The sequence below is a fragment of the Vanellus vanellus genome, assembly GCF_965231255.1.
Source record: "Vanellus vanellus genome assembly, chromosome: 2".
NCBI lineage: Eukaryota > Metazoa > Chordata > Aves > Charadriiformes > Charadriidae > Vanellus > Vanellus vanellus.
The window spans coordinates 52,406,210-52,418,569 of NC_138906.1; positions in this window are offsets into that span (position 1 = coordinate 52,406,210).

Consider the following 12,360-nt stretch of genomic DNA (forward strand, 5'->3'; position numbering starts at 1 on the left):
TTATTCTATTAAATCTGTTTGTATTTCAACCCTTGGGTTTCCTTGTTTTTCCCAATTCCCCTTCCGCAGTGGGAAGGGGTCATCGGGTGAGAGAATAATTGTCTAAATGACAATAAATTGTTGTGGTTTTCTCAAGCCATAACACTGTTTGATTTTAACCATCCTGAATACCGTTATTTAATATTGGAAGTGCAACTGAGATTTATTTTCAGTAGCAGAAGACTATCATTCTCTGCTTACCAGTAGAGTATACACTACTCCAGAAATTTCCAGAAAAGCTACTGTTGTCCAAATGAAGAAAGTACACATAGAGATATTTTTAGGTTGTGAAGATACATTCTAGCACCTTATTTTTCTGACGTACAGTTATGTATGGCTCTGAGTTTCAAAATGAAACTATTTTTAGTCAGAAACGAACACTGTGAGGGAGAACTACAAGTTAATATTTGTTAAACTGATCTTTAACGAGCCAGAAATTTTCATTTGCTTTTTAAGTGACTCAGTCACCATCATTAAAACCTCCATTAGTTCAGAACCGTGATCTGTTCTCAGTTTACTTCTGATTAAATTGATTAAATAAACAGTAAAAAAATCCTAACCTCTAATAGAGTGATTCATATATCAGGTTGGGTTTTTGTTTTGAAGCAATAGTCACCTCCCTTACAAAGGTCATTTAAAATCAAGTGATTCCCATTTTGTGATGACCTGTCCATTTTTATGGATTTAAGGAGCTCTGTGAAACTAGTTACTGTAACTATCCCATCTTAGCCTCATTCCATCTTGTTAAGACTTTGAGAATTAAATTAAAAGTGGGAGTTAAAGACCTCTACAGATTTTACCCTATTTAGTTTGGATGGTTCCTGCCCTTTCTGTCGCTCCCATAAGCTGGTTATCAGCATATTTTTGTTGAAGAGGTTATTAATGCACTGATGTTGCTCCACTGGTAGTCAGTGGTACCCGGAACAGATGGCATCTGTGCTTCCAAACATAGTGGAATGGTCGAGGGGGAGGAAGGGAAAAGGAATCTTTCAATAACAGGATCTTAAGAAACATAGCTTCTATTTCGGTATAGCTGGAGGGTTAGGAAATGTCCTGCTTTTAACCTGTAAACATGTTGTATAGCACAGCACAACTTTTCAGAGGTGGGTTAGGTGTATCACACTCTATTTGTGCAGCCAAATTACGGGTAGACTGGATTTTAGAGGTGCTGAAAAAATATAAGTTTCCATGCATGCTGTAGGTATTCAGCACTGAAGACGCTTTATTGAAATGCCTAGTATTTATGGCTCAAAGTTTGAACATGTGATCCTTTAAAAAAAATAAAGCACAGAAGCTTTGTGAGATTATTCTTCCATGACTTTATGACGCGCGTAGTCTGTGCTTGCAGTGCGCTCCTTATAGCTGTTGCCTTTTCTGTTCAGCTCTGAGTGTTGCGAGTGGAAAGTGGAAACTTCTACGAAGCAAGTTTTTCCAGCAGCTCATGAAGGATTGAAAAGACTTGACTTCTCTTAGGGGTGTGTGCCAGAGAAAAACTGATCAATGAAGGAGTGAAATGCATAGCGCCTGTAGCAGGTGCAATCTGAATTTCTATGAAGTATAAAATACCATAAGTCTTCACAAAAATGTTGTCTAGCAGAAAGGAATCAGCTGGTCTGATTGAAGCCACCACCAGCAGGAACACGACACCAGTTACAACTAACTAGGCATGTTAGCAATTCTGTTTATTCTATAGGACGCTCACAAGAGAGCATCCTGGAACTTTTCAGTGATAATTATGCGCAATTCTCTTCACAGTGCATCCATGTTGTAGCGAGGTACTATTTTGGTAAGTGAAACTGCAAGAGGCCCTGACAGTCTGAGTATTCTATGTTTTATATCTAAAGATGAAGGCAAGTACTCAGGGAGATTTCCCAAAGCACAGAGGTTCCTATCCCCTTTTGCTTTAAACAGAAGTTAGGTACGGACATGCTGTTAAAAATACTACCTGAATTTTGATTTGCAAGTTGAAATAGATAAATTTCTTTTCAAAAGCTTACAAGAACCGATTCCCCCCCTCTCGCTCATTTCCTTACTAGGTCTACAGGATTTGCTCTGGGGGAAAAAAAAATAATAGAGAAACCTTCAGTACCAAAAGCACTGAGTCAGAGGAGAAATGTATTATATTCATTAACAAGTGACGTACTGGTAGATGGAGGCAGCACAGAGAACCGTACATCTTGAAGTAACACATAATTATCTCCTCACCTGAACCGTAGCACGCTCCCAGCTGGACAGAGGTGGACGGGGAGCTGGTATTTAAAATCACAGGCCTTTTAATACCGAATATAGTGGCAGGACCTGCTCACTACCTCTATGTTTAAATGTTGATGCAAAGCAAGTATTTATTACCGCAGAGATTACTAGATGCAGAAATGTGTTTCAGGGGGAACCCAGCTCCTTTGTGAATTGAGGTTGTTCTCTGCTCTGCAGCTGTCCATGTTTTCTGACCCCCATTTTAGCCAGCGGTTACGGGGAGTTTAAGGGAAAAAACTGCCAGCAAAAGTTGAATGTAACAGGGTATAGAGGCTTGGACAAGGCACCTTTCTCCTTTCTGCTGCTGAGATGAAGTGATGTAAACCCCACTGCCTCTGCCCAGCAATGAACCTGCTCAAACCCCACAGCTCTCCTACCTCATTCTAGCTAGATTCCTGGGATCAAAGCCAGGAATGGGAAGAGCAGTTCCTCTGCAGAACAGGATAGCTACTGTTGGCCTGTGAAGCTATGCCTGTTAAATATGCCCAGGGAAGGAGTTTTGTTTGAAACAGAAGAAGCTGAAAAATTATAATCTTACCTCAGTTCCTGCATTAATATTTTGTTAAATGTCAATATAAATATTATATAATATATTAATATTATAAATATATACAAAATATTGGATTAATATTAATAAATATTAATATTATGTTTCTGCATTTTAAAAGAAGTAAAAAAGTTGCTCAATTATTGTTACACAGTAATTACAGATTCTGCTGCAATTACTTTACAGTATTATAATCTTCACGGGTATCGAGTAGTAAGGATTTTTGCTATGAAAACCCGGAGTCCAAAAGCCTTTGCAGCTAAGTTGTGTGGCAATCATGCCCTTTGTAAATAAAGGCTGATATCTTTCTTTGTAACTTCTTCTGCCTTTTCATATCATATCACTAAAAAGCAATGAAAGTCGCCATATACATTTTCTTTTTCCCTTCTCTCAATTTTCTTATGTCTTTAATAATTTTTCTTTATCATGTCCTCCAATGTTGGGATTTTTTCACAAGTTTTAATCCAAAACTTTTTAAAAGGCCAAATAACTTTTTCCTATTTAAAAACAAAACAAAAGAAAACAAAACAAAACAAAAAACACCCCAAACAAAAGCAACCAGCAAAAGTGTTGCTTGACATTTCTCATTGATTTTCTGGATATTTTTCATTCCCAAACATTTTCTCTCTGATACTTTCTTTCTCTTATGGAATTTGGTACTAGTTTTTTGCATTTTTACTCACTTGTATTTCTCTTTTCCAGTGACTTTCTTTTTACTGCCTCTTATCCTCCCAAACTTCCTTTACTTCTGTTCTGTCTGGTTTATCCCAGGAGCTTTACCTTTGAGAATCATGAATGATACCACTCAGAACATGACAGAAAATGTTCAGGTTAACTTCAAAGTCTGAAAGACAATCCTTGGAACATGAAAAAGAGAAGTTATCATTGGTGTGAAGGCTAGGCTCAGGGGACAGTTTCAATTGATCAAAAATTCTTTGATCTCGGCGAACCTCAAACGGAAGATAAGCATTATACAAAATGTAGTGGATGTGCTTATTGATGCCTTTGGTGAATCAGGTTAATACCCACAGCTACATTTTACAGTTCAACAAACAGAAAAAAATCCTACTCCTGGACTTGGAGTCTATATGCTTATATAAGATTTCTCACAGCAAATTTCATTGAAACGAACAGAGATAAAAGTTTACAAAGCTGAATTTCTAATTGTACTCAGCTATATCTCAATTCAGTAACCTAAAAGAAAAGCAGCAGGCTGATTTTCAGAGATACAGAGATCCCTGCAGCCTTTGCACAGCTTAAAAGCATCAACCAGACTCAGTGGCTCTGGCAAACAGACCAACTTTATTAGAGTGGCTAACGTTAGGCAATCAGTTTTGAAATGTTCATCTGCAAGAGCTTGCTCAAGTTACATAGAAAACCTGGGAGAGCAGTTATTCAAATCTGGGGGTTCCAGCCTTCGGCTCTGTTCATTAATCACGGGTCAGTCTTGGGTTTTTTAATCTCATCTAGTGCAGTGGCTCTATGGGTAGCTTTACAAAATATAATCAGGCAAATGATTTTGAATACAGCATGCCCAAATTTTCATAGGGTGTCTTGATTCTAAGCTCTGTTTCAGCTTGCGTTCCTGCAGAGGTATCATTACAGAAGCTAAAGTAACGTGGCAGAAGCTAGTAAGGATGTGGCTGGGCCTGTTTTCAGTTTAGCTCCATATCATCTGAAGGCTAGATTAAATTTATGCATACACAATGACCTCTTTTGCCATGGCCTGTAACTGGCACCAATAACTCCTTCAAATTCTTTCCCAGATCTCAAAAATACCGTGAAAAGACTATGTCTTGAAGGGCAGAAGCAAGGTCCAAAAAAGTGGGGTGGTTGACTTGGGCTCCAGCCAAAAGCAGATGATGAATCTTCTTGCTCTCCTGCTGCTGGGCAGCATTTTGGGCCATGGTGCCTGATGTCAGCAGGATGGAGGCCTGGATAAAGGTGAGTGGCAGCAGCAGGAAAGAGACCAGTATGGAAGCAGGAAGGCATGTTGAGGACTCACCTACCTGTGATGGTGAGAAGAGCTGTCGCCTTTCCAGGGTTCAGCAGGGACCTGTCTGAAGCCTGCCTGAGGAGGAGGAGGGTAAGAGGCGGGGGAGTTCACCTCCAAGGTTGTAATCTCGCTACTCAGCAACGACACGTTCGTTAGGTCTTAGCAGAGGTGGAGCAGACAGCAGAAGCAGGTACAACTTGAGCTGATGAAACTGTTCTGGAGGACTGGGATTGCAAGAGGTGAGAGTGAATAGAGAGGAACACATCAGAATAGTGCTCTCTTAATTTGAACTGGCTTTCTAATCAGACTCACTGTAGAGCAGGAAGAACAAATTTACTGCTTGGGGTTACCTTAAATCAATTCAAGTCATGCTTAGAAAATACTACAAAAGATGTTCAAAGAAACTGAATTATTCACCTGTAAGATACTGGCCTGACTTTATCTTTCACAGTGATTGATGCATTTGCTGTGATTTAGTAATGAAAAATAATTAGAATAAGCTATATGTGATCCATCAGCTACAAAAATAAACCTGATACCTGTTCTGGGATGCTTGTTTTTTCTGGCAAGAGGGTTTTGTAATGACCCAAGTATCCCAAGCAGGGCAGATGCTGGGGATGCTAACATGCCCAGACAATGCGAGGCGGGCTGTGATTGTTGGCCTCGCACCGCAGCAAATACTGTGCTGGCAAAGGATAAATCAAACCCGAATACTCTTCTGGACAGCGCTCAGCTCCAGTGAAGTATGTGACAGCAGGAGTAGCACAGGGAAGAGCAATTTGACTGCAGCTCTAAGCCCTGGCAGGATGTAGTCCATGGGTTAGATGTTATGGGTTTGGTTTTGCTCCCTCTCTTTGGAATGTTACGAACAAAAATAAAAGTAATGTTACAACTACAAATAAAAGTTAACATGGAAATACCAAGATGCTGAAGATTTTATATACATATATATGTTTCATACAATTTCTCATTATCATTTGTGTCCCCATGAAGATACGCTACCGCTTACTGGGAAGGCCACAGCTGGTTTCTTCAAGACACAAGCCCAGATTGATCCGTTCTTGGCTGTTTCCACATAGATGTTAACATTTCAATAAGCTCATGTTTTAAATGGTTTGCAAACAAACCTTTTCCCTCTCCTTCTCTGCCCTGCCCTGCCCAGAGGATGCTTTTGCTCTACAGCAGGCATAGTACTATTTCCCCAGTTGATGATGGGAAGTCAAATGACCATTTTTAACGAGGAGAAAAAGTCCACAGACATGAACCTAGACTGACTCTGAACTTCTGTGCCCCAGAGCAGTACTTCAGACATTGGTAATGTCTTAGGTCCAGCTACGTGCCAGCTTTTTCAGACATGTAGCGTTTCTAGTTCAAGTCTGGCTAAACAGAAGAGATTGTGCTGATATACATGGTGAGTTGTGATCTATCATAAGCGACAACCTAGTATACGCATCTATTTTATTAGATCTGGGAAGCTCCTCAAGTGAATGAGCCTGGGGAGAGGGAGGGTATTCTGTTTGGCAAAATGATTCTCATTCTTGAGGTGTCACTACATCTAACACTGACCTTTCCAATTCCCCAGTTCTAACGGCATATGTTATAACTCACTATGAAGCTGATCCTAAAGAAAAAAAACATGTCAATACTCATAGAGCAGAGAACAAATTAATGCTTAAACAATTTAAATAAATGCCAGGTTAAATAAGTAATTTAATCTATCATTTGCATGGAAAGGTTTTTTAAAGAATTCAATGAAACTATAGTGTTATCTCACCGAGTAATAATTCAGTTCGGTTCTTCTCAGTATGGAAAATCTTTCAGACATAAGCATGTCTTCTCACACTTCTAAAAAAAAATAAAACCAAAAAGAGAAAAAAAATCCACTCTACACAACCCCTAAGCTTTCCAATAAAAAAAGGAATTTTTTATCTTTACCACACAAAGACTTTGAAATACATTTACTTAGCAAATAATATAGCTTTTTCATCCAGTCTATTACACAGGTCAGGTACGTCCAGGCCTTGATATGCTCAGTGCACCAGAAGGTGCTAAAAGAAATGAACACGCCCCAGTTTGAGTACAATGAAGGCTCTTGCTGGTCACATTGTGTATCACAGAGACTTCAATTCCTTAAGTTTCTTTCCAGGTGCTCTAGAAATTGCTATGTTCATATTTTAGTTGCATTTGGGAACAGAAAACAAAACTATTAGTTTTAATTTTTGCAATTAATTTGTTCCAGAATCACTGCTCCTTAAATTTATATAACATGAGTGCCTGCACAGTTATTAATTAAAAAAACTATGCAAAAACTTTTTATATAATGATTTTGCTTTTAGCAAAATATTTTGGAATATAAAATCCTTATATCTTTTAAAATTAAACCAAACCTGTCATCCTCGGTATCATTATTTTAAAGAGAATACATTCGTGCAGCCTGAAGATCATTAGCTGTTGACTTCAACACCTTAAACCAGGTAGAGCTTCTCTGTGATGCACAACTGGATGCCAGCAATCTTCTTTCTTTGTCTCACTTTCCAGACACCAACGCAGGAAGGGAAGCAACTGGAAATGTTCTGGTGAAAATAATAGACTAAAAGTCTTCCTGTTGGCATAGAGATAGGAGTGAATCAAAGTCACTAAACTTAAAATGCTGTCAGAAAGTGTACCTTGTTAAAAAATCATGAGCCAGTGCTCCATTAAAGCAGCACAGTTTGGGGAAGAATCATTTCCATTCTCTGTACTTCACGTTTGCTTGTCATTTCATTTCAGTCATAATTTAAAATACAAACACTTGGAAATGGAAGTAAGTAGTTCAAGTATGTGTCCAGCTAGCCCCTGGACAAAGAAGATACCAGCTACTCTGTTGGGAATATTCTGTTCTGAAATTTACTGGCTGTGGGCAGGACCAGCTCTGCAGATATTCGTTCACCGTCTCCTCCTGAAGCCACTTCTGTCTGGAGACCTGTCCACTACAACTGTTAGGCAGCTATAGAAAGGTTTGGGGTTTTTTTGTCTGTTGGTTCATGTTCCTTTCTGTCTGGAAAATCTGCCTTTGATTTTATGCAAACTAGTAAAGCTGTGGGCTTTTTTGCCTGATTATCCAGCAATAATACTTTCAGTAGCACTTCTGGTACATGAATTGCTTCCTAAGATGCTGTGTAAAGTAAAAACAAATTATCAGTAACATTTTAAAAATACATTAAAAAGTTACCTATAGGACAATTATTTCTTATTCTAGATGCAGGAAAAGACTAGGGTATTTTACACTCAGAGACATGGATGTGCACACATGTATTTATCCATAACAAATTTTTTAAAAGTATTTTTCAGTCCTTATGGCACAAAGGAATAGATGAAAATAGAATAGGAAGACAATCAGCAGTGAAAGGCAAACATGGGCTGACTTCCAGCTCTTTCTTCTACCAGCAAGCTGTCAATCAGATGCAAATAATATATCTGTATTTTGCAATATGCACTTCCACAGAGGAAAGTGGGAGACTTTGTGGTTTAATTCCCTCAGAACATAATCTCCGTGCAGATCTACTCAGCGTACCTGAGTACTTACCATATTAAGTAAGCACAGAGTAAAATGAGATTTTTGTAATTTTTTTTTTATTATTATTATTGCATGGGGATATCCTGGAAGTACATTATTGAACTTCTTCTGTGATAAAAGGAATAATGAAGTCTTTCCTTTCCTTTGGTTAATGCACTGATCTGGCACCCGGTAGCAAGAATTTCTGCTCCCCCTGCAAGTAGTCTGCACAGCAAATATTTGCCTTCAGAATGAAGTTTTATCAGTGCCAGGTATTTCCAGCTCATCGTGTGCTGCAGGGGACAAGCAGAAAATCCAACCCACGGGCAATTCTGCAACCCTCTTCCACCTTTCCTAGCTTCACTGATATGAGCTAGAGGGTTTTCAATATACCCTGTTTGGAAAATAAGTGACGATCCCTTTTTGGTTGCATTTGTCTGGAAGAAATAAACAGTTTTCCCAAACCCACAGGAAGCTTCTCTGGGTGGAATCCAGAGCTGGATGAGAGGTGTTTTGCCGGTGTCTCTTGCTTGTGTTGGCAACTCATTGTTACTTCATCACACCACGCTATGTGTAACTGTAGTTTATAGATGCATACAGAGCAAAAATGCCTACACCTGCCTTAGCACAGGACCTTGCTAAGCATGCATCTGGCTGTACAATGAGCAACAGATTGGATCAGCAGCAACTTAAAGTGTAGTCTGTCTTAAATGAAGCAATAGGACTTACTTAGCAAAGTACTGACTTAAGATATTCCGAACAACTTTAAAAGTAAAACTCAACTGTGCTAAGAAAACCAAAAGTCTGTGGGTAATCTTTCTAAACTGGGCAAGACTTGCCTGCGTTGTAACTTCTGTCAGGGCAAAGACTGCTTTTGATGGTGTGTGGTGGGAATATCGCAGTCTCCAGAACAGTGTTCCACAAAGTGGTTTTTGCATTGCCGGTGGAGATGGCATGTCGCTTTTGGTTAGGAGAGGAGATCAGCTGCTTATAAGTAATTGGCTGAAATTGTCCATTCTTTGTCCAAATTTTGTATACGTGTATCTTGATATATGCAAGTGCACACATGCAAAAATGTTCATGCACATGTATACGCACACACAGGTATGTTCTTTATATATATGCAGACACATGCACGCACACAATATTATTCGCATATACAAGCATTTACAGAGAGAGATCATTTTAGTTTTAGCCAAAATATTTAAGTCATTTTACAGAATGGAAATAGAGAGAAATACTCTGCTTTGGTCACACGTCAGAGTTACGGTGACTTTTTCTTTGAGATCTCGAGTGCAATCTCCACCCACTACACACCCTGCCCTCTTCAACTCCCTGTGGTTAGGATGTCGGCTAGCAAGAGAGCATCTTACCTGGCTTCCCAATTTAATATGCCAACCAGGGAATATACATATGGTGCAATGCCTCTCGCAGATGTACTGTGCTGGCAGGATTTGGTGTGTCTAGGCAAGCCTAGCATATCCAGTCCTGCAAGCAGCATGCACAGCCCTTTGACTTCTGATGGGAATTCAGCCCAAATATGCTGCCGAGCAACTCTGTGATGTTACAGTATAAGTGGCTGTACAATTAAGGAGCAGAAGCCAAACTGATGAGAGAACCTCACGGGTCGCAGCTTGGGTGTTGATGGAATTTAGGCATGCTATAGGTTGGCTCAAAGTTGTCCGAGTGCCAGGAGCGCCTCCTGTATAAACTAGAAACCCTTCTGTAAAAATACTGCACAACTGCTTGTTTGCTTTCAGTACCTCTTTATCATCAACCATGGGCTAATGTGACTTATTAAGCTTACCACACATTATAGAAATAACCATCAGATTGTGGCTGAAATACCATGGCATTTGCCCAGGGGGTTCTCTCATCTATCATATATGAAGTTTAAATAAAAAACCTCGGATAGGATGCACATTGTTTACAACCTTTTCCAAAATTTCTTCGACTTCTTTGAACAGTAACAACCACCACCTACACCAGCTCATCTTTTCAGCCCCAAAGAGAAGAATTTATGTGGAAGATAGTTTTACAGAATAGACCAAAGAAGCAGCACTCCCAGCCAGCTGGTACAATCAGGACACAATATCCTTGCAATTCCCGAAAGGCAGAAAGCAAGTTACTTTTGTGCTTTAGATCTTGTCTTTGAAATCCTTTATTTCCCTTTCACTCACAACTCATTCCCATGGTAAAGCAAAGAGGGGATGAGTTTTGTGTGAAGGCACCCACTGTGTCTGTCATGACAGTGCGTGCAGTTCCTGTACCGCTCCTGAAGTCGATTTAGCCAGAACAGAAAAGCACTTGAATTCTCAGAAAGACTGGCCCAAGAGAAGAAGGGGTGTTTTGCAGGAAGCGTGATGAAAAAAGTAGATCCTATACATTTCTGAACATTTCTAATATAGACAACTTTTAAGGAAATATTAAGAGAGTTTTAATATATATAATATAATAAAATAAATATATAATACTATATAATGTATAATATATAATGTATATTACATAATATAAAATATACATAATATGTGATAGATGATATATAACATATAATTTATTATATAATATATGATATAAAATATGGGCTATATTATATATGTTACATAATATACATTGTATGATGTATAATGTGATATATTATATAACATATTGTTTATATTATATCATATTGTAGTATATTATATATTATGTAATGCATAATATAATATATAATATACTATATAAATATATATACATACACACACTTTTAAAAATGACAGAATAGATCCTGATTTACCCAGTGGACATACCACTCCTGTCCAAATCTGTATTTTCCTAGCAATGCTTCTAACTTTCTGTAATGACTGTTCAGAGTTTTTGAAACAATGAGCAGGAATTCAGCTGTGCATTTGTAATGCACAACAGCAGGAAAATTTCTGTTGCTAATACTTTCAGTATTAATTAAAAAATACTTCTAATTAAACTTTAATGCTAATCTCACGTGTCTGTTTTAGCGGTATAACTGGAAAAAGAAAACCCACCCCGAAGACAGTTAAAAGTATTCCAGGATGATCAGGTGGATGTGACAGCTAAAACAAGTATTTCTTCTTAGCTTATTAGCTGTCCATCTGTAGTTTCTGCTGCTTACTTCTAATGTTTTTAATGTTTTTGTTTAATCCTCAAATAGTACTTAACATCCAGCCTCTAAATTCTTTTAATTCTTCCAAGGCAGAGGGAAAGTAATTTGAATGTTAGAGAAGTGCAGCACCTTTAAAAGCCATTCTTAGTTAAAAGCTACACAGGAAATAATTGAATTTAACAGGAGTTACAGTTTCTAAATTATTGTGTGGTAAATCACAAAAAGGTCATTCACTTATGGTAACTGCTCAATAATTCATTCTTCGACTACATTCACATAGCGCAGCAAAATATTTAGTTAATGAGATGGCAACAATATCTCATGAGCTTTGCAGAAATACAGTCTAAACTTGCATAATTTGAAATAATTTACAGAGTTTGGAAATTTGGTGTTGCGGAATAACTACATTACAGATTAAAAAAAAAAAGTATCTGTAAGGACGCCGGTGTTGAGTTTAATCTTGAATTCCTCCCACTTCTGTGTATGTTCCCCTGCGTCCCAGGTCAGCTAGCCAGCGGTGATGCTACCTGTAGTGCAACCTGCAAGTTTGGGATCACTGTAAAGCTTTGATACACTCCAAAATTATTAAATTATCATAGTTATTAGATTATTACAATGCTTTTATGGAGGCTGATGTGTATTTACCTTTTGCCATGTGTAAGGATGTGTTTTTATTAACTCTCAGTACTGTATACTTAGCCAAGGACGCTGAACTCTGACGGCATTCTTATCATGCTTTTTGTTGTCAATAGCCACGCTCCGGACCAAAATAAGCCCTCAGCTATGCCCAAACACCTTTTCTCTCTGTGTCAGGTTTGCACACACCCTGGCTGAACCTGTACTTGGACAATTGCTTGCAATTTTTCTGAGGA